The sequence below is a fragment of the Bombus huntii genome, chromosome 4 (genome assembly GCF_024542735.1).
Source record: "Bombus huntii isolate Logan2020A chromosome 4, iyBomHunt1.1, whole genome shotgun sequence".
Classification (NCBI taxonomy): Eukaryota; Metazoa; Arthropoda; class Insecta; order Hymenoptera; family Apidae; genus Bombus; species Bombus huntii.
This window is the reverse complement of record NC_066241.1, coordinates 10,270,716-10,294,158: the sequence shown is the minus strand read 5'-3', so window position 1 is coordinate 10,294,158 and position 23,443 is coordinate 10,270,716. Positions and strand designations below refer to the sequence as shown.

The following is a 23,443-nucleotide window of genomic DNA, read 5'->3' as shown; positions in this document are numbered from 1 at the left end:
TGTAGAAACACGGGGACATTGCACGATCGACAGTTTCGTTACGTAATCCGCTCGAGTAATCTGCTGGATGGAAAACTCGTAGATCGAAGTCAGACGTTCAGTTTTTGAGGCGTCGGTATCAGCGTGGATCGACGTGATAAATCAAACGAGCGCAGCGTCGACGCGATTCTCGGCTCGTGATTCGCGGGTTAGAACATCACATTGACAGCCATAAACATGTCACCGTGCAGCATCTCTGGTTCAGGTTCTCTGATGTATTGCGTATTATTTTGGTTATTGACACCCAGTGAAGGGACACTCGGCCAAGGGACGATTTCCCAAATGGACTGGTCGAGAAACGATACTTCCATGTCTCGTCTGTGTATTGATTCAACGCTACTCTGAATTATTGAGCTTCCTTTTAGGAATTTTCCCGATAATCGGTAATGGACGAAGGAGATCCCTTCTTTTTGCGACCAATAGAGGGACCCTGTTTTTTTTTAACGATTTCGATGAAATTGTCAACTGTGAACCACGAATTTGACACGTTATCTTTTTATATTAAAACTTTTCTCTGTATTAAAGCTCTGCAGAGAAATTAAAATTGCTCTTGAATATTTACATTTTTTTTTTAATGCGAAAAAGGAAGCTGTAAATTTGTTATATTTTCTCTTATTAATTTGTTATATCTTCTCTTATTGTAATCCAATTACATAGACGGTGTTCTAGGTTTCTCCAGCTAAATCGTGTCAGTATATTTTATGCGTATATAGAAAGAAAGAAATTCTATATAAACGAGGGTAGTTTAAAGTTTGATTAGCAAGTTTTCATAAAAATCCGAGATACGGATGAGAAACGAGTATTTCATGGCTTATCAAATTATTTAAAAGGTATTTTTTTATATTTAAATCGACTCTGTTGCTTATCATTGAAATGGACCAAGTTAATTAAATTTCATAAATTTTAAGAATATTTGGCACAGATATTTAATACAAGCAGATATTTTATTTTATAATAGTCGTTTGGAAACAATGGCGTATGGGTAATGGCATATTTGATTGATACGATTCATATCAAATGCATATGTCTCGAATTAATTATACTAAATGAGAAGTTTATAGTTTAGCAATATAGATAACCAAAAAGTATAATGTTACGTTCTACCGGTTACGTGAGAACAAGTCGAATAATCATAGAATTACTTTAGCGATATAATTTAACAATAGCATACAACAAATGCGTAGAACACATTTCTAGAGACGAATATCACATATTATTCGTATATTAGATATCTACCAATTAGTCAACTGAGTATTTATGTATTTTTCTTGATTAACGATATACAAAAAAACAAAAAGAGGCAACAATGGAGATGAAAATGAAATTCCACTCGGATACGAACAGTTGGAAAATAATTTGAATAAAAATGTAATATTTAACGTGAGCAGAGTACGACTGGTAATCGACGTTCATAAATTTGCAAGCGGCACACATCGGTGTAATTAATATGCATTGTTTTCGCGGAATATATCGCTTTCCAGCGATCAAAACGTCCGGTCAATGTCTTCCGAGAATTTACGAACCATTGAAAACAATTAAATCATAAAAGTTAAATTGGCCTTATACCGGTTTTCTGGCGTGGCTCAAAGGATTTTAATTTGCTCATGGCATCAATGGAGCCCGTAGGAAATTGAAATCGCCAATCGTGACTAATGCAGAACGCGTGCAGCGCGTGTCGTCGTAATTGAAACAGTTTTTGGCCCATTTGCAAGCGATGGGACGCGGTTTCAATGCGCATAATTAGCTCTTTCGCAGCTGCATGCCAAAATAATTGCCCACTATTTCCTGTATCGCTTTTATTTTCCGCACTTGCCTCCTCGCTGCCCGATGGGCTTTTTGTTCGCGAAGCGACTAGTTCTGGTCTCTAATTAATTAGCTCTTGTAATTCTGTTAACCCGAAATGGCAGCCTGCGGCAATTGTTGAAACGGTTGTTTCGGAATAAATCGATCTATGATGAAACTATTCTAGGGACCGAAGCTACTCTCGTCATTTTACGTTTCTTTTTTTCTTTTATACGAAACTACATTTTGCACGTTGTAAAACACGTTTACATATCTACATATTAAATGGCTATCGATTCGTTAAAATACTTGAACGTTTGTTATGAGAAACATTTTCTAATATGTATTATTACGCGTTTTATACGAAACTTTTCAAAGTTTCACCGGTACTGTAATGAAACACGACTATCTCGATCACATTGAAGTTACAAGTCATTTACTGTTGATGAGTTAATAATTAGTGTTGATATATTTGTTTAAAAAAGAATTGTGTATATATATATCTATCAATTAATTTTACGTATGCTAATCTTTATAACTTCAATTGATTTTCTGCTCAGTTTGACAACTGAGTCGTTCAGAAGCCAGCTTGATCAACTCGATAAATCGAGAGGCTTAGAAAAGCGATTATGTTACAAATATCTTTCTTTAAATCTAACTTAGTATTTTCTATTATTTATACCATTTTCTGGCGATAAATAAACTCATGAAAGTAAGCCAAGTTTCTGGAAAATAGAATAACATTTATGCAATAAAATGCAGATTTTAACAGGAAGCTAATTCGATGAGTTTGTGTGTAAATATGTGCAATTAAAGAATAGGTTGATACGAAGTAATCGACGAATGTTATATGGAGTAAGTCGGCGATACCAATATGATAGCCACGGAATAGGCTTTATGGCTTGAACTGTCTCCATCAGAAGAGATTAAGTTTTACGGACCGTTAGATGAAACGGGAGTTTAATCGCGAAAACGAGGAAGTTGAAAACGACCCGAAAAGTCGTTTGCTTTTTTATTGAAGATTGTTTTATAATACTTTGTTTACTGCCGTTCAGTATGTGAATTTCTTACAAGAGGGAATTTTAGGTGTGGACAGTTTTATAGACTGTTATGTGCATTTTTCTCTTTCTTGTTGTTTCTAACTTTCACTCTGTAAATTTCATAGTAGACATAATAACTAACTGAAGTTTAGAATTTTTATTTGAAACGGTACGAATTGTTGCACTAACATCCATAACAGCCATTATGTTATATTAAGATTTATGTTTACAAGAGCGTTCTCAAATATTCGAAATAAATATAATGAGTATTTTAACTGTATCGTGCAACATAGAAATCTTGCCATGCATATACGTATCTACGTATGTGGCTTGGAGAAAATCATTCTACAATGGATGATTTAGCATCTCTCTTGTTATAACTGTTACATGCTAGTATCATTGTAGCTGGCAGCAATAAATATTCCGTCGCATTCTTTTTGCTAACAAACATTCGAATTCCAGATACTATAAATCAGAGCGTATCTGGTACAAAGTGTAAAATATAATACGTATTGACGTTTTCGATTAAAAATGCTGTATAACTTTTAGAAAAGAGGGAAAGGGTATTGTACCTTGACATTTTGCAAAATTACGTATTAGATCACCCTGTAGGTAATGTTGTTTGAGGTGCTCAGTTGCAATAGAAAGATAATAATATTTGCATTTACGTTTAATTGATAATTGTGTCCTCTTAGATTAAAAGTTACAAGATAAAGTGAAGTTTAATTTTTTTTTCGTATCCCCTTTCTTTTTCTTCATTTCATTAAAAATATTTGATTCCTCATTGTGTCACGAGTATCGTAATGTATGTAGACTATATCCAGCGCGACGTTGTAAGTATCTTTTTTTTGTAGTTTTCTCCTAGAACGCTAGGAAAATGTAATGGACGTACTGTGGTCTTTGTTTCTGTTTAAATTACTTGATTTTGCGTATCGTTAATTCTGCTGTATATGCTAGAACGCTCTCACGATGAAAAACAATTCGTTTGTGGTTTGCTAATGCTGCAGGTTTATCCGACAAAGCTACATTTAACCTATCTAATTGTTCATTAGCGGTTTAATTTTGTTTTTGCGATGTTCGTAATAAACGATTCCTAGTAAATCTCACTGAATGAACAATTTCGTAAAAACGTTGTTTAGAAAACGTACATGTATATGTACATGTACTTACGCGAGATTTCACGAAAATATCGGCAAATATAAAAACCTGTGTTATCCTTACCGTGTATTCGCATTAACCAGGAAAATGCAGTACCTATACTCCCATCGATCAACTTAATTATTTACACTTTGTTTATTATGCGCGCAACAACGTATGATATTATCATGAAATCGTCGTGATTATTCTACGAGGTATGAAAATAAATACCAATTAGTCATGAATTTTCAAATTTTAATACCTTTGTATTTTGTTTATTATGGGGGTCAATTTAATATTGTTAGTAAATTATTGCGAATATCGCAAAAGTGGGACAAATTAAAAAAATAGATCCTAATTATTTATTTTAGATTAATATTTTTACGCTTTGCTCCGTTTACATGTTGTTCAAATAACTTTGAATTTACGTTTCCACTATTTTCGATCGGTACAGCGCAGCTTTCGAAAACTTGTTACGCGTGGTCTGTACTTTCTTCTGAATATATTACAAGCGTTTCGTCTGCAGAGTTTCCTACACGGCGAAGCTTTCCTTGAGACGGTCTTAAGAATATGTGACCTACCATGCTTTCGAGTTATCTCTCGAGTATCTGCTGCATAAATCAGGACTCGAGGATTACGAAGTTAAGACTACGGAAGTAACGGGATTAACGTGTATCGTCAGCCGTGGTAGTGGCATCGCGAGTTTCATTGCGTTGTACAAACTCTGCAATTGGGAACCAGATGAAGGTTATTTCTGTCTTTTTCCCCTTTCTTTCTTTTTTCGTTACGGTTCCTTTGGTTTTAACGAACTGCAGTTCGTTAAATGGTATAATTAAAGTTAAATCGAGAATTATACTTCTCGCAGTTGTTTGCTCTTATCTGGTAATTAGAAAAGAGAATCGCTGCAAATCTCGGCCATAAACAGCGAATAACATTAGCCATATTTAGAATTGGCCAGTTTACGTTCGCACACGGACATCTAATTTCCGAATCTGACCTACTTGTGATATCTGCAATTTCCAAATTACCATCGAACACATCCTCTAGGAATGTCTTCGATATAGAGAGTGGCAGAATAGATCTATCTATTTTTGCAAGATTTATATACCTTTCGAGCTAAAAAGCTATTTCCTTTCCAACTATTTTAGTTACTAATGATATGTAAATGACAAGAAGAAGGATAGACTTGTCATCTATGCTCTTTATATAATTTTCTTCGTCCATTATAAAAGTGACGCGAATAAGAAATTATAGTATATTTTCGAAACGCTTTTCAGGAATAAAATATCAACTTTCTTTCGCATTCCTCTTCGATTACACGATTTTTCCCAGCGAGACTTTATTGTTAAAAGTCGCGGAAGCGTAGCAACTTTTGTTGCTGAAATAAGATTAGGGAAATTCTCGGGACGATCGCTTTAAATTCTCTAATTAGCGTTCGTAATTGTTCGAATTTTTGTGTCGGTCGTTCGTATGTAAGTGGCGATAGTAAAGTTTACGCGTTACGCTGTGCAAACACATAAATTCTACTTGTTGTTACTCCTCATAAAGTTGCTTTAACGTTGCCGACTGATGAAAACCTTGAACTAAAGCTCGACGATAGCAGTTTCTTAACATACCGAGAGTTTAATGGAGTTTTATGCTTGTTATTAAGCGATTCGTTTAGAAGCAAATGGCTCGTGTAATTATGTGTATCATTGCGGAATTTCGAACGTGTCTGTTTAGTTGCGATTCGTCTGCTATTTTCGATCTTCAATTTTTGTCTTCGATTTCATTGACATAAAATTGTCTCTCACCTCCAAATTTATAGAGTACCGTTTTAAGATCGCCAGATTATATTCTCCGATCGATACTTATTTTAATTTCATACGGAGCTATAAATTACAGCGCGCGATTTAACTAATTTGTTATAAGAATTTGTATTATACAGTAGCTTCATAGATAGTAAAAATCAGAATTTTTATAAGATTTCTTTCTTTTTTTAATAAGAACGAATATTACAATTTATATAGTCCTTTAAAATAGAAAAACTGCTTTTTCTACAAGCAAGTTTTAGTTGTACCTTAAGTAGTGTGATGTTATCGACTAAAATTTCTCATGATACTCTATTTTCGGCATTCTCTTGAAACGAGAAAACTTATCCACCACTCTTCGTGACGCAAATTAGAGCACGAACAATTCTTATATAACTTCGGAAATTAGGCAAAAGTACTATTCTTCTATCGCTGGTAGTTTCTCGTTGCACAATGCGTTACTTTGCGAACGTCGAAGAAACGTAGGGAAGTACAGGACAGGAAGGTGTTCGCTGGTTAACAGTCTCGTCGCGTTGTTCTTGCAGTTGCAAATACTTTAATCTCGTTCACATTCTACCGTCCGCCGGTTGGCTCACCCGCCTGAGACCACTTCCGTTGCTCGCTTTCGTCTCTGTTACGGGGCTGAGAACGTTCTGGTCCTAGCAATGGCGTCTCAGACTCGATAGAGGTAAAGCCGGTAAACTTGCCTCGCTTCTTAACAAGTCTGAGAACAGCGGCGTATCCAGAAGTGAAAATTGTGTCGCGTGTGCGTCACGGCATTGCGTGTCCGATCGTCGTCGATGTATCGTGCTAGAATTACAGATTTACGCTTTCCTGGAAATCAATGCCGAATCAAAAGTTAAGCGACAAGTCAAACGATCGTGAATTGTGTTTTAAAGAGTGAGCCGAGCAGAGTGTGGCAAATCGACTTTTTTGAAATTATAAGTATCCACTTGTTTCCGTTTCCTTTCAATTACACTGTCTCGCGAAAGTACTTGAATATTTATCATAGAAAACTTTATGCGTTATACGAAACATTTTGAAATTTTGTTGGCGCGCTTAGTATTAAAACACAGATTTTTTTTTAATTTCATATGGAGCTATAAATTACAGCGCGCGATTTAACTAATTTAACAGAAGAATTTGGATTTGGAACATTTTGAAATTTTGTTGGCGCGCTTCGTATTAAAATGCAAATGTGAAAACTACGTATAGAAATTAATTCAAGTTTTATTGTTCGTTAGTATCGGTTACTGTTAGTTCACATCTTCTTATAGTTGTTATAAGTAACGAATAGCATACTACTTGTATTCATTTTGGAAGTATACGGTGATAGCAAATATTTCGTGGCGTTATTCCGAGGATAGTCCGTGTATATCTTACTGTATGTTAATATCTGGAATAAGATTTAATTCGGATCTATGGTCATTGGTGTTGTGGGGTTGCCGGTGCATTGTTACCGTGAGAAGTGGATTACGTTGGTTTGGACTTGGACCAAGAATCGCATGGATGTGTAAATCGTATCCATAAGCTATAGGGATCGAAACGTCCGCAATAGTGGGATACGTCTTGGATATATGCCATGGCTAAATTCTCGACAAATTGTAATATGCATTCAATTATGATTTTATTCTTGCAGTTTAGTTTCGACTTACAATTAGAAAATATTTTGTTCGACTCGGTTTAGACACGATTTTTGTTATTTCTACACTACGGATATTTATACAAATTCATATATTTATGAAAGTTTATAAAGAAGTAGAATCTGTACAGATATTTGCTTCCTCAAACGCCGTAATTAAAGTAGTTGAAGTATTTCGCTTCGGACATTGTTTATATTTTTACGTACGATGCGCGTTCTATAAATTTTTCAACGTGCAAATTTCCTATAAATTCATAAACATCCGTAGTTCACGAGGTCAATTTTTATGTCACGCATAATTCAATTAAAATTAACGACAAAGTGCCAATCTATCTACTGTCGTTCTATATCGTGGAATAGCGATGATACACTATCTACACTAATAGTATTTAAACAGGCTGCAGCTTAATTAGAAAATTACGGATAGAAGGATCTACAATGATATTATGTCTCGCAATCATTAAGATTATGTATCATGGTATCAACCAGTGAGAATATAAAGCCAAGGCAATATAGTGTATAAATTCGATTAAGGATATTCGTAGGACAGCTGATTCAAAAACTGTATAATTTCATAACGATAAGGAGATGCTATTGGAAAAGTGGTCCAAAGCTTTTAACAAGATGAAATGTTCAAACTTTTAAGAGATCACGATAAACCAAACTAAAAGCAAACGTACAATAGCGTAATAAATGAAAATAATCTCGTGTAAATCTAACCAGGATATGTCACTCCGTAGTATAGCTGATGATTCAAAACTCTTATATTATATCTTTTAATTCTAGAAAACACTGTCAGATCGAAGATAATTCAAGAATGGTAACGTTAAATTAATGTTCGTGCATATAATAGCGCGGTAAACTGAACTGGAACTCCAGTGGACCAACCAAAGAAGCTCACTCTATTTGTCACTGCATTCACGTCGACTGCTGGCCAGCAGGCTGAAAATTAATTCGTACAGGTGGAATCAGCGTTACTATAGCCGTGGTGGTAAGCAACCGGAAGCAATGAAGCTTCTGTATCCGACGTTCATTCTTCTTTTCCCTGCTTCCTCTCCGCGCGGGCTCGCGAGTCGTCGAGCGTTTCTGGCCCGGGTCGAGCTCCATTTTCCAAGACCCCTCCATTCGTGACGCTCGAGAGAATAATTTAGAGAGCACTTTGGTGGCGGCGACTCCACCCAACGAGAAGCATCCACCCATCCAAACCACCAGTCCAGCGAACCACGCAGACCGAAGATATCTTTCCGCTCGCTTTTCCACCTTCTTCCTCTGGTCGCAGCTCGGTCGCTTTATGAATTGTCTGGCCCGAAGTTATGGTCGGTCCGGGAACCCGTAAACTGCCGGCAGCATCGCCGCGAATCAGCCGGTGCTCGGCTGTCGGTGACGTACGCGTAGAGGAGGTCCTTGCAAGAGTTTTCGCCAGACTTCCGGTCACCCTACCTACCTTCGGCTCCTTCGTCCTCTTTAACTTCTCAACGACCGTCGCGCTTTCTCGTACTTTCTCATCGAGAGCTCTATTTTGTAATTTATAACTCGTATCGTAGATCTTTGAGTTAGATGATTTAACGTTGCGAGCTCCTGCTTAGATCTGCAGGTATTTCGAAAGAGGTTCAATTCTCTTGCTGTTAATACGTCTGGTTTCGAAGGGAATGTAACAGCGCTGGTAGGTTTCTGTAGGTAAAAATTGCAATTGAGACCGTGTTTTGGCCTTGATATTTCGAGCAGTTCAACGCAGAATGTATTCAGAGGTGAAATAATTCGAATTTATTAAGAATGTAATGATTTTTAATTTCAGAGGAAATTATTCGCTTATGAACTTACACTCGCACGTATCATTCTTATTCATTGGAAATTTTCTAAATGTATAAATAATTCGTCGTGAAAAGAAAGCCAATAAAGAGGGAAGATAGCGATCTTCGATTTAAAACATTTACATAAATTTTGTCAGTTATGTGAAAATCGGAAAGAAAATATTATTTCGTTAATTGTAGACAATTAAAACGAGAAGAAATTGTCACGGTATCTTAATTCCTAGCTCCCAAGCGATCCAACAATCTTCCTTATCGATGGTATTGTTCGGAAATATATCAGCGTTACATTACGGGGAACGCTTTCGTGGTTCTATAGTTTCTTTCGTATTCTCGACGGCGCCAGTTCTCGACGTGTGTAAAGGAGTCCACCCACTCGGTACTCGAGCGAAATGGTTCTCGATCGGTTTCTGACTTATATTTCACATGGTGCCACCTCGAATGGCTTACAGATCCGTTCCAAACAATCTCATTGCTTTTCACTCTCCCTGTTCGATTTATAGAGCGCCATTGTTTCGGAAGGATCTAGTAGCGGCCTACAAGCATATATCTTGCACGCTAGCGAGAACTGCGACGGATTTCTAGACGGAATTCTGCTCTTCTTTCAAGTACACTTATTCCCAAATGTGCAGCGAACATAGATGTTGGAATATCGATGTACGTATATAACGAACGTCGTTGCGACGAGAGATAGAAGATTATCCTCTTCCAAACTAGATATTTAGTTTTACTGGCTGCATTTATTATTAATTTTATTGTTCTTCGTACGATAAAAGGGGATACTGTAATATATTGGATGAATTTATCAAATTAAATTATTGGAAAAATTTTATTAAAATATTACTTTTAAAGTAAATTAACAATTAAATATTTTATATATTAAATTTTTAATTTTTAAATATTAAGTAAAATATTATAAATACGATCCATAATGCAGTAGCATAATTGATTATTCCGAGATACTTATTGTAATTACCTATTATATAAATTTTCTTCAATTAATAAGTATTCCTTTTCTTTTATAAAATTCAATAATTCATTATTTACGTAAATAATGTAAAATTTGATGTAAGATAGGAATATTTCTCGTGTATTTTTCATAGTCGATAGTTTTAATGCGAGTAAAGAGTAAAAACGAGATAAACGTATTATTTTGTTCAACGTATATGTAGTAGCACGAAATAATACTTCAGTTTGCTTCATCGTTTGCCTTTATCCTGGTTTTCTTTTACCTTTCGCAAAGCAAAATACCTATCGTATTCGTGAAATCATAAAATATTTCCTCTTCTTAAATCTTGTCCAGTATCTTTGCGCAAGATCGATCAGAATTTTTATTCCACTTGGAAGCATTTAAATAAACCCGAATCAAATATCGTCGACGGCAGGTTGCTCTTTCTTTTTTCGTTCTTTCGATTCGCCAATGTAAATATGGGTCGCGATTCTTGTTTCCGAATTTCAAAACACTTAAACCGAAAGCAAATATCGCGGACAGCGCGTTTCTCTTTTTTTGCTTCTTGGATTTGCAAACGAAGCTTCACGATCATACGACGTATCCAGGCTCCATGAATCAATCGATATTGCAAAATAGAACGCCGAGCCACGCCGTGGTCACGGTTCATTTCTGTTTTCGGGCGGCGCTATGGCGGCAACGGACGAACGAAATTTACAATTCGATGCGATCCTTCCTTAAACCGTATCCATAAGCAATGCGTGATTAATGTGCCGAATTAGCGAGCATGTTCGGCGACATATGCAGCTGAATAGAACGAGGACGTGAGGGGAAACAAGCGAGAGGGAGAGAGAGAGAGAGAGAGAGCGAGAGAGGGAGAGGAGCGTCGGTATCGATCGTCGTTGCATCGCGCACAGACCAGAAGAGAAATGGCGTTTACATGTGACAAAGATTCTCTGATGGATGATAGTGCTCGTTGCTTTAGGCGTTCCTCCGCTACTCGATGATATTTTGATGGTTTGATCGACGTTGACACGATGACGAGTTTGCCCGGTGTTCGCGACTGAGCGGCGGACCTGTGTGATACAGAAAGGACTGACAAGAGCATGCTAAACCACTACCTTGATGGATGATATCGTCGTTCACTGTTGGCAGTGCAAACACTTGGAAGAAGATGCACCGCCGAGAATGCGACTCTGCCAACTGATTTTCCAGTTCGCGAAACTATCCGGCGATGTCGTGCACGTCCCAGCTTAATTTATTGTTATTGCGGATTAGAAGGTTATATTGCTTTTGGAAGGTGGATTTCCATTTTACCCTTAACGTCGCTGTGGTGAAATGTGTTGAATTCTCTGGTACACTTCTCAGATAAAAAATTATAGCCAACTGTAAGTCACAATTACGAGGTTTAACGCGCTGAAAGATTATCGACGCGTATAAAATGTTATGTTTCAATTGTTTACGTAAACTTATATTTCTACGAGCACGCTATAAAAATAAGATGTAAGTAGGTTCTGCATATTCTTGTCTATTATACATATTCTCTGTACAATTTTCTACATCGGAATCGTTCGTAATACGATCAATTAATCGAAAGAACATCCTCCGGCTTGAATGCAAAGGCTCGCTCATTTCCTATATGATATAGCAACTATTTTTCATATTTCTTTTAGCGGCGATACGTTTGAAGGATCCTCTGTTTCCGTCAAATCATCCCAAATGATACGTTCTCTCTTTGTCTTCCAAATATTTGTACGAAAGAATCTAACGCTGTTAGAGACCCGGTGGTCGTTTCGTCAAAATATTGTTTCAAGTTTTGTGAAAATTTCATATCGTTCCCAACGCTCGTTTAAACCGATCATCAACAATGTTTTACTCCAACATGGTAATTCTCTTTTCCATAAAAATCGAGCCAGAGAACTTCGCGTATCGCGTGCCCAAACAACCGATCTCCGTGAAACCATTCGAAAGAAGTAAAACTAGTTCACCAACCTACTGAAAAAGAGGGATAAAAAAATAGTGTAAAGGAATAACAGAATAAAGAGGGGGACGACGAAGAAAGAGACTCGGGAGGAACAACTTATTACAGGTTAGAATAAAGTCCTGGCTTTCTGTCGTGACAAAGAACGATCCTACAAGGAGAAGAGTTGTATGGCGCGAGGGGTGAGTTAATACTAAAAGCAATAAGCAACGAGTGGTTGCGGTTGCGAAGGGTAGGACAGGGTTTTCCAAAGTTATTGTTGTGACCGCCGCTATTCTACGCTTTGCTCGTCGCCACTCTGCTCTCTTTCGACTCGCCTTGCTAAATTAAATTTTGTCCTGCGCGTGCAATGCCGGCGAACTTTCTCCGTACGTTTCGCCAGAATTATGCAAAAGCTGTTTCCTTGGCTCCTTTGTCGGCCCTCTTGTCGCGTACTCGAGGAAGAGAGAGGCGTCTCCGCGATTTCTTTCCACAGTTAACAGTATCGTCACGTATCGTCAGAGCCGAGAGTGTAACTAGATCGAAAATGTTACCGATCCCGGCATGAATTTGATAGGCGATAGCGTTCCTATGCTCCTGGGATTCTTAGTCGATTCTAGGATAGTGCTATCGATCTCACGATGAACTATCTTTTTCTCAGAAGTACTACGCGCATCGAGATAATTCACCTTCCTTCTTCGACGTCACCTTTTTACGCCTGTCCAATGATTTCCGCTTAACGGAACATTCTATGGGGAACGATTATTTTTTTGCGACGTATCTCATACGTGTAACGAAACAATGGAATGGCTGAGAATCGTAATGGTGAAAGTCAGTCCAGTGGCATTTTTCACAAAATAACAAGTTTTAAACGTTTGATTTACCGAGCGATTGTTGATGATATACTAGAAACATTGACGAGTACCATGGAATTTTTTTTAGTATCTGGAAAGTCTAGAACAGTGAAAACGTTGACCATTGAACAGTAACGAACCAATTTACCCTAGGGAGTTTGAAAAAAATATATTCCCATCCGGAGGGTTACAGAATGCTTTTGAAAATTGTAGAGCAAAATCACGAGTGATTCAAGATGTACTTAATATCTAATCCAAAATAAATTAACATCAATATCTTATGTAATAATTGCTGGTGTATCGATAAACAAGGAATTTCTTGGTCTTTTGAAAAGGAAATTGCTAGCCGGCTACAACAAAATCCATCAATGTACATTCTGCGTGACATCGACGTGCCTTCAATGTTACCTCCGGTACTGCTATCCGATCTTCCAGGCTTAAGAGTTTCTCCTACACATCCCCATTTCGAGTAACCGTTTTCCGTGAAATTAAGACACCGATCGAGCCAATAACAAGAAGGAGCTAAACACGAAGACGCGGCGAGGAACTTGACCAGCGGGAGATGTTGTCACAGATAGAACGAACATATTTGCGGGAGCGTTTAAAAAGGAACATCTCCGCGGCGATATCCGCGTGTAATATCACCGTGAAAACGGTAAAGAGTTTCCGAGCCGGTCGCGTTCGAAAAGACGTTTTTTCGTTTAAAGCGTTTCTTCATTTCGCTTTACTCCTCTACTCTGCTCCTTTCATTTTACTCTGGTACGGTTTAACAGTCGGCTATATTAGATTCTCTTGAGTCCAATTTTCCTTTCTCCCTTCCTATTTTTTTCATTTTCCTTCGGCTGTTCTCTTCCACCTTTTTCTTCATCTTTTCTTCTCCTTCTCCTTCTTCTTCTTCTTTTTTAATACTACCTTCGGTACACGGTACCTGGAGGGGAACCGGCTGTCATAAAGCGCAAACCGGGACCCCGGGTACGACGTGCTCGGAAAAAACGATCTCATCACGATGTTTCGATTCAGCGAATCGCATTCGTCGACGCCTATCCACGACGCGATGCGGCGGCCATCCTTGGAGGAACTGGGTTATCGATTCCCGCCGTAATTTTGAACTGCTGCACGTGGTCAGTTCCTGGTTCGTTCCACGTTTTGCATCTTCTCTTTCCACCTCGCTTCTCTCCGTCTTTTTCCTCTTCTCTTTTACCTCGATGATTGGTTTTTCTATCGTTATCCTGTTTTATGTATGTACTACTTACTGTGTAATCTATATGTATAGAGGAAAGAGCAGTGGAAGATTTGGTACACAGATAGCGTCATAAAAGTTTATGTGGTTGAATTAGTGAGAGGGTGCTGGCGATAAAAGTTAGTAGGAAGGGAACACCGATATGTATAGACCTTACTCGTTATCAGGTGAAGATTATACTGGTGTTAATGAATGGGAAGATATTCAACGCATTGGCGCGCGTTCTTTTGGTCATTTTCGATTTAACTATATATTTCTCACCTTAAGAAATATTTTATAAAATACGAACGAATTCTTATTGTTACATATCATGGATACGTGATTTCAAATTTATGTTAAACATCTTTTTAAAACGTTACAAATCCTCGTTGTTCGTTACGTTAAGTCGAATTATTTAATTTTCGAAGATTGATGATGGTATATAGCGATTAAGATATGTAATACAAATATTAGAACTAAATACACTAAAATTAAGTAAAATTCAGCTTAAAATCTGATTGTAACTATTACGGTTATTTTTCCAACGTCGTATACTCGTCGTCGTATACTGTATACTCGATCGAATTTATTCAACGTATACGCGATTATTCCTTCTTTTCGAAGATTTCAATTTATCATTCACTCGTGTCACGTAACAAGCAATTTACGGTCTTACGGACGCTTGAATTGCTAATTCTCTAAACGTTCGTGCAGTTCGGCTAAAGTAAATTCGCACGATATTGAAATCCATATTCGGCACACGGTATGAGTAGGTTGCTGCGCGTAAATGATGCCTTTCGATATGGTCTTGCTTCAATAGCGTTTAACAAAACGATCGATCCTTGTATCGATCTCGCGAGCTTTTGTACCCTGTCTGTCCAGGGTTAACTTCATCGTGTAGGAGGGTAGAATATTTGCACGTCCGTCAGTGGTAACTTGGCAGGCTTAATCGGCTTTCGGCCGATTCCTAAAGTACACAATGAATTGCATCACGGCGCCGCTGGCCGGCCGTGTAATCCTCGTGGCGGCAATTTATATTAATTAGCCCATTCGCCCGAACCATTCGTGTTCAACATAAATTAGCGGGGCTAATGATGAATGTCAGGTATAAACGTAACATTATGCGGCCACGCGCTGCTGTGTACGAGTGTGTCGTCCCAACTAACCCGGTGTTCACCAGGTAGAGAAGCTCGTGCTGCTCGATATATACGTCGCGCGGTCATACATAACGCCATAGCCCCCTTTGTATGCGCGTACATACGTTTTGGCGTGAAATCAACGTGACACTTGCCTATCGTGATTACAACTTGACAACGTATGCAACGCGCGTCTCTGACTTTACGTGCACTCGTTCGTGATATTTCGGCAATTTTGCGTTTTTAATAATTTTATATGTTTCTTTTTTTGCTGAGAGGAAAGAAAGTTGATCGAGTTAATTCTTATATACGATTGTAGCTTTGTTCTATCGAAGTTTAAGGTTCACGTACGCGTACAATTTGTGTCCTCGAATAATCTTGCCCGCGTTACGTTTATGAGTCCTTCTGTTTATAGTTTGTAGGTTATCCTTATACTTTCATCGATTTGTAATAATCATAATGGAATCGAATTTGCTAATTTATAATTCGAAGGAGCACTTACTGTGTATCCTTCGATTATAAAATTAGTAGGCTTGAAATTTTAATTATCTGTTATCTGTATCCATTATTTATTTTGATTGTCAATAGTAATATATTTTACTATTCGTGTATACTACTACGTAAGTTTCCTATTTACAAATAATTCGCGCTTTAATACCTATCGCTTGAAAAAAATCTTATCGATTTAATCTATCAGAAAGGAAACAATCCGAAGCCATAGAGTTCCTTAAGTATCAAAATAATTCTACCACTATCAACAGTAGCAAGCGCCAGTTTTGTTATCGCGTATTGTCTCTGAAAAATCAGTGTTCGTGGAGCATTCGGCGAGCAATTCGCGCGCAGTGTAATCACATACGTACAAATTCATACGCTTAGTTGCTCGTATTCGTGCACCCAGCGTCCGCTGAAGCTGCACAATTTCTTTCCCAAAGGACAGTTCGCCCATTTACACGTCCACTGTAACTCGATAATCGATCGCCAGTAGCCTTCAAAGATGGTAAATTCACAGGTGGATGAAAATCGCGACAAATCGAATAACCAGTCAGGGCACGAGGATGACATAACGAGTCGTCGGACGGTTCTTGTTCTTAGCTGTGCGTCACGGAAGGGGTGGATTTTGCACCCATTGCGCTCGTGTTTCACCGTAGGCGTCGAACTCGCTACACGACCCGCATACCGGCGTTTGAGTCTGTGTCTTTGTAAGCCACCTATAGACTGGTTGATCCCGTTCCAGTTAGGTGCATCGGACCAAAGGGAGGAAGCTCGTGCTGAAAAGTAAGAACTGGAAACGGGCGGGAAGGGTTCGTTGCAATCAAGCGCGGACGCGGACTTTGGGGATGCTTCTCCGTTTTCTCACGGTCTGCATTATCTTCTCAGAACTGTGTGTTGCCTCTCCAACTCCTCTCTTCGTCTCTGCTGAGACGAGGCCAGACGAGGTAACGAAGGAGGCGGAAGATCGTCCCCGTTCTTCCCTTCCTTCTTCCCCTTTTTCCACCTTCTCTCCGTCTCTCTCTCTCTCTCTCTCTCTCTCTCTCTTTCTTTTCCTCTGATCTTCCTCGTTGCAACCTTTCTCTCTTTCTTCTCTTCGACGGCCGCCTTCATCCGTCCTTTCAGCGTGGCCCTGTATCTTGGCTGAAATCACTATTGATCGCCTCTGTAAAATAGCGGTTGAGCTTAGCCGATGTACGGTGGCGGATTATTCCTGGATTTCCTCGGGGCGCGTGTGTGCGCGCGCGTGTACCACGTTAGGATTGATAAGAATCATGGGAGAAAGGAGGTTTTAAGTTTGAATCGGGGGGATAAGTATCCTCCTGGCTTACCGTCAGCGATGCCTGTTTGCCCGCCCCTGCAATTGAAGCTATGTAGAAGCTTTAATGGATCAGCCTTGATTGCACTAATGGTAATTGTGTTTATTATATGAGCCGTTTGGAAGTTGAAGCGATCAATTCAACTGTTTGCTAATTGAAGTACGCGATTAATATCCAATTCTCAAGAAACGTACGCCTTACTTCGGTAAGTTCATTCGTCTGGAAAAGAGCAACGTAAGCGATAGTAAATTCCAGGGTAAATTTAATAAAACAGTGTTCGTAACGTCATCGCTTTTCTGTACCTTTAAATCTATGGAGTCGATCGGTATGGCTCCTGAACGACTCGCGCGAACACCACAGTTGAAAAATATGACAATTATACGTGAAAAAGCTATTTTAAAATTCAATATATATATTACAACATATTGTCAATCAATTCTATTAGGTTGTCCGGAAAATTGAAAATCGATTCAACGACCCGTTTAATTACGAGTGGCGTTATATAATAATACAACGATAATTATTAATTCCTAGTAATTAGCGGGGTATCATTAGTAGCCTTGTAACGACGGAAGAGAAAAATCTCATTAAGGAAATTACAAATAATTCTACACGAAGCGAAGCTACGCAATCTGAAACAACATCGTACCTGAAAACCTCGATTTATTTCCACGGGATACGATACAATTAATTACCTTCTTTTTTTTTGATTGTCAAGGAAAATCCTAACCTGCAGAAAGCTAATCAGAAATCCTGGTAAAACGTTGAAATGTTACGAACGTTCCGATTTTCGACGACGCGGCGGGCAAACTGGAGTTTGCCTAGCATCTTGGTGACATCTTAAAGCCCTCATTAGTGTAGCTCGTCACCTTCGATAGGTAAACGGGGTGAGAGAGAATTAGCCACGTCAATATTTGCGGTGCAATCAAGCCGCTTCGACTCGGCGTGTCCCCGTCGTCGATGTCGTCGTCGTCGTCGTCGTCGTTTCGCTTCTCGGTAGCCCCCGACACTGCCACTGATTGTAATCCACACTGCTCTGACCGGTTTGCCGCTGTGTTGTTGCTGTTGTCTTTTCTCATTTTCCCGACTCGTTCACCTGATACGTACACACGGTCGTGCTACCCTCTGAGATCCCTCTATCCGTTCTGACGTTTGGTCGTGGTCCAATCAGACGTTTTCGTGACGACGGCAGTTTCTTGCCGAACACGTTAAAACGGCTAGTTAGCTTTACCAAATGTTTACGCGGCCTTGCACCGATATAATTTTCGCGTTTGATCTTGCGACCGGTTGTTTGAAGAACATTGCCTGCTAAATGTGTGTACTATGGCAATTTGAACGATTAATTATGATCACGTTTGATTGTGGGTTCGAGATCTTGACGTATAGTAAATTGTTACTTGGACGTGATTAACGATAGTTGGGGCACTGTTGGTTTAAAATGTTAAAAATGCCATGTTCAGTGTAAATATTTAATCATTCCACGACGCGGTAAAGTTTTTATGACTGTTATTAGAAAAGAACTTGGATAACAGTAACTACATGATAATTGATATAAATCTTCATAAACATAATAATAGACTTTCTAAGGATGTTCGATGAATAAAACGTGAAAAAGACTTACGTTCCATATAGTAAAAGTATACCGTAATAATACATATTGTTTTATCCGTTTCTCTATAAAGCTTATAAGAAATAATTAAATTATTTAAAATTCTAATCAAAATTCTAATCAATTCTAATCCCAACCAATAGATATCATATTATTTTATAAAGGACACCACTTTGAACGTTCGAGCAAATTCCGAGCAATATACACAAATCCAAGCTACGATACCGCTTTAAATCTCGCATCTTTATCGCTTCTATCTTCAAACTTAACGCGATATTTCAACGAAAAGATACCTTAACTTTCTGAACTGTAGAAACTTTCACCGCAGATTACAGAACGAGTTCTGCAATGATCGCTTCGCCAACGACATACCAAAGTTCAATACCAATTATCATAACGGTCTTTGTAACTCAGCCTCGATCGTATCATTGCCATCGAATTTATTAATTCTGTCAAACGAAAGGTCTGCCTGCATAAAGATTCTACCAGGAAACTAGAACGTAGCATTGAAATCAGTTATCTGGCAGAAAGGGGAATACCGTGAGTTTAATAGGCCATACAGAGTCCCGATAAAACTCGTCGCTAGCCGTTTGTACTTCTTATATCTGACAAATCTTCCGGCGTTTGTCACCGATAAGGAAGAATCGAGGAGCCGGAGGCGAGGAGAATCGAGACGATCGAAACGCGCAAGATGGTCAGCTAAGGCTATAAGGAAAGGCGGGGCGAGGGTCGAAGGAAAATCGATGGAAGAAATAGCGGAATTAAGCTTTTTCGAAAGTTGCACGTGCGAAAGCTGCGGCACGGAGGGATACGAATCGCGTGTCGTTTGGTAAACGAGGGCGAAACGGTCGGGAAAGCAGGTGGCTCGTGATGGCAAAAGGGTTGCGCTACGTTCCCAGTGAAAGGAACGACGTGGAACGAGAATAGGGAGGGCGGACGAACGCGTGACAGTGTCACAAATTGAAAGTGTCCAGACGAGCTCTGCTATTTCCTCGAGCTCCTGCTCGATCTTCGTGTCCTTCGCGTAACACGATCGCAAAATTTTTCACGAAAAGCGATCGCTTCGATTCTCCTTCGCGACGGTCACGTTTGAATTTAACTTGCTAGTTTTCGTACCAGGAGTCGAAGAGTTTACGCAGAAGCTTATTTCGTTCGTGTTTTTGCTTTTATCAATTTTTTGGAGATCTTTTCAGGATTTTTAAATTTTCAAGAGATTCGAATCTTTTTTAGTATTTGGAACAATAGGCAATTGTCTGGTAATCGATTTTTGGCTAACAGACAAGCAAACATCTGCGAATAAACCGGATCGTGTGATCTGATATAGAAATATTTTTATGGTTCGAGCGATAGAAATATTTTTAATTTAGTTGGAAATTATTGACTATCGTATGAATTCTCATGGATTAAGTTAAGTAGGTGATTGGTGAGATTGAATTTTTAGAATTTTCTGATAGTTTTTTTTTTCTGGCGCACCTGATAAACACGTAAACCTTGCACCGCGAGGCAAGTTTCCTAAGTCTTGAGTGAAAATTTTTAGAAGTGAAATTTAAAACGAAAAAGTTAGGTCCATAGGAGGTGAATTGCTGTCAGCGTATAAAATTTGCAAAAAATTCCATAATGCTGCTAAGTATGTAATTTGAAACTTTTGACTAGCAGCGTTATGTTTCATACTTCGTATCGTCTACAACCTGTCCAATTAACTATAAGTGACAAGATAAAACAATTCTTTCAAAACGCGTTTACATAGTTACTTTTTTTTTACTAATTCTATAAATATGAAAAAGGTTACTTATACTTAGTCAATTAACGACAATTAACCAGTACAACGTTACGTACAGCCAAGATCGAGCGTTAATGCAATTGGCAAGAAGTTTCAGCGAGTAATCACCACGATTATCTCTAATCGAAGAACTTTAGTACTTATTTATTTCATTCTAATTTATCGTTATATTAAAAACATGCTTCTACGCGTATAGAAAGAGTAAACCTCAAATTATTTGGCTATTACGATGCATGTTGTTATAAAAGGAGATCGCGATAAAGCCGGAAAACACTGATAGGCGTCACGAGAAGGATAAAAAACGACCGAAGGAAGGGAAATTACGATGTCGACAGGAATCGGTAGAAGTCTAGCGAGTCCTGTTCATCGGTCGGCCGCGTACATGCGATTGTTTTCCCTGGACTGTGTTCTTTACGCTCGTTAATTCGATCGCGATCCGTTAATTGCAGTTCATGGAAGTAGAAACGAAGTTGGTGGAGTTAACGGCTGGTCTGCATCGTGCACCGATCAGCCCTCGTGGCTCGATAACGTTGGCGAGAATAATGGTCAGGATGGTGCGATCAGGTAAATAAAACAGGGTCTCGTGGCTGTCGTGCAATCCTCGGACAATTCCCATTCGCACACACACACCGCTCTCTGCTTCATTCTTCTCATCCACTTTCCTTCTTCCAAATATCTACTTTCACCTCAATCTCTATACCCTTTCCTCGCACCCCTTTCGAAAGCTTCTTTTTCATTCTTGGTTTTCATTCTCTGTCCGCTGTTCGCCCCCTCCTCGTCGTATCCTCTCGGCCTCTTTCTCTTGCGCTCTCAGCTAGTGGCGTGACGCATGGCCAGCATTTATAGCGCGAGATAGCACCGCCGGTTCTCGACAGCGCCGGCAGATTTATCCTCCACGGTTATTGGAGTTATACAAAGGATTTTTCCAACTGATCCCATAAAGTATCTGTGCCTGATGTCCTATTATTTACGCAGCCGGCTCGGATGCCACTGGCCCGCCACCACCCACCACGCCGCCCTGAATTTTTCTCGAGTACCGCGAATCTTTAAAGTACGACCGACTCGTTTCCAGTAATTCAACTAATCTCGTAAAGTCTGTTATGTACCTTTCGGGACTAAATTCCTGGTACGAACGAAATCAGGGCGATTCTATGACTCGAAATAAGCGGATACGAAAGAACAACGAAATTGCTTTGGAAGCTTCGTTTTCGAGAAAATCGAGCTTGTCAACTCGTCAAGTGTGTTTGCATTTGGTTAGGTCTTAATTAGGGTGGAGTGGAAAATTGACAGGAGATCGCTTCACACGCGAATAAAATGCAGAATAACAGTTTTTGCGTGCGTAATGATTAGGTAGACTGGAACATCAAATTCTTAGGAAGTAAATTATTAACATTTTCAAAAGCGAGTGTATTTATATTCCTATCTCCTATTATTATGAAATGAAATATCGAGCTCTACGTTTTAATAAATTGTCAAGCTCGAATTTAATCGAAAATTAATACGCGAAGTAATTTTTAGATGGTTCCGCGTTTTTCTTAGTTACGTCGTTCTTAAAATCGTAATAAATCGAGTTGAAAGAACTCGGAATTGTAGGAAGTTGCAGACACGTATTACAAATGGAAAATATTCAAGGTGTAGGGAAATAATTTATTCGGCATGGAACAGAATAAGCAAGCAATAAATAGTAATAACAAAGTTATAAAAATAATATCTACGGATTGCTTTCTTACTTCTTTGAAAAGAATATCTTGCCTGACGTAAATGGAGTGCAGGTTCTTGCGTTTTGTAAAAGCACTCTTTTTTGTTGAAATATGAATAATGTATCGCGAAGAAAACCTCTATGCACTATATACTGAAGCGCGAAGAAAAATTTCTGTTTTACATTGAACTTTACTTTCTATTTTTACATTGAAAGCAGAAAGCACGCGCTAGGATAAAGGTATTTCTTTCCTGTTCCTACGGCTTCTGAATGACATTCTCTTTCACAGTATAAATATAATGCAACCTCCTGTTCCCCGCAGTCTGTTGTCGTTGAAGAGGTAAATGATATGTACGAAGAAAAGTCTCTACATTTATTTTTGCATTATCGTATTCTTATCTCCTTCCAGAATTTAAGAAATAATATTTTTCTTGAAAATACAAGTGTTCCAATATAATACTCGTATCATATTCGTCTATTGGGACGTGGTAACGCGCACACAGTGGCGTGTTACATTGGATACTTACAGAAATATTTTATGAACATATTACGTGTGTTGTACTGGTAAAAAACATTTAGAAATTTCGTTAACACGATAATGAAATGCGATCGTTACGATCGTATTCACGATGTTCGAAACAAACTTGACAATGTACGTAGAAATTACAAGATATTGAAAATACATACATTTTGCAAAATTGATATAAATTGCCCCTTTCGAAATAATATATTAGGTTCTCCGAAAAATGTATTTCTTACGCAAATGTGATTTTTACGACAGTGCATATTCATACAAACGTGAAACCAAATATGTGAAATGTCGCGGTGTTTATCTCGACATAACAAATTGGATCGTACGTAATTTGACAAAATAATATAAAATAAAAAACATTGTGCGTCTGTTATTTTCTCATAAAAAAAAGAAACTTTTCGGACAACCTAATATTTAAACGAAAGTTAATTTAATAAATATAATTATAATAAATAATATATTTAAAGAAAATAAAATTTTATTTTGCATATTTACGCAATATGAGTTACTAATTCTAATACTAAGAAATACGTGTTTCTTCGTAAAATTTCCTGGTTTCCGAGGTTTCAAAAAATAATCCGCTTGCGAGAAATACAAGTGTCCTCTCCGAACAAGAATCCTCTGTTTTAACCAGAAAAGACCCACGATCCTTTGTCCGG

The 23,443-nt window shown here is 38.5% G+C and overlaps 1 protein-coding gene across 2 annotated transcripts in view; it reads left to right on the top strand.

Annotated features, from left to right (window-relative positions):
• The window catches only part of LOC126864723 (E3 ubiquitin-protein ligase MIB1), a 346,017-nt gene that overhangs the window by 58,767 nt on the left and 263,807 nt on the right, over positions 1-23,443 (top strand). The gene's annotated exons all lie outside the window — the stretch shown is intronic.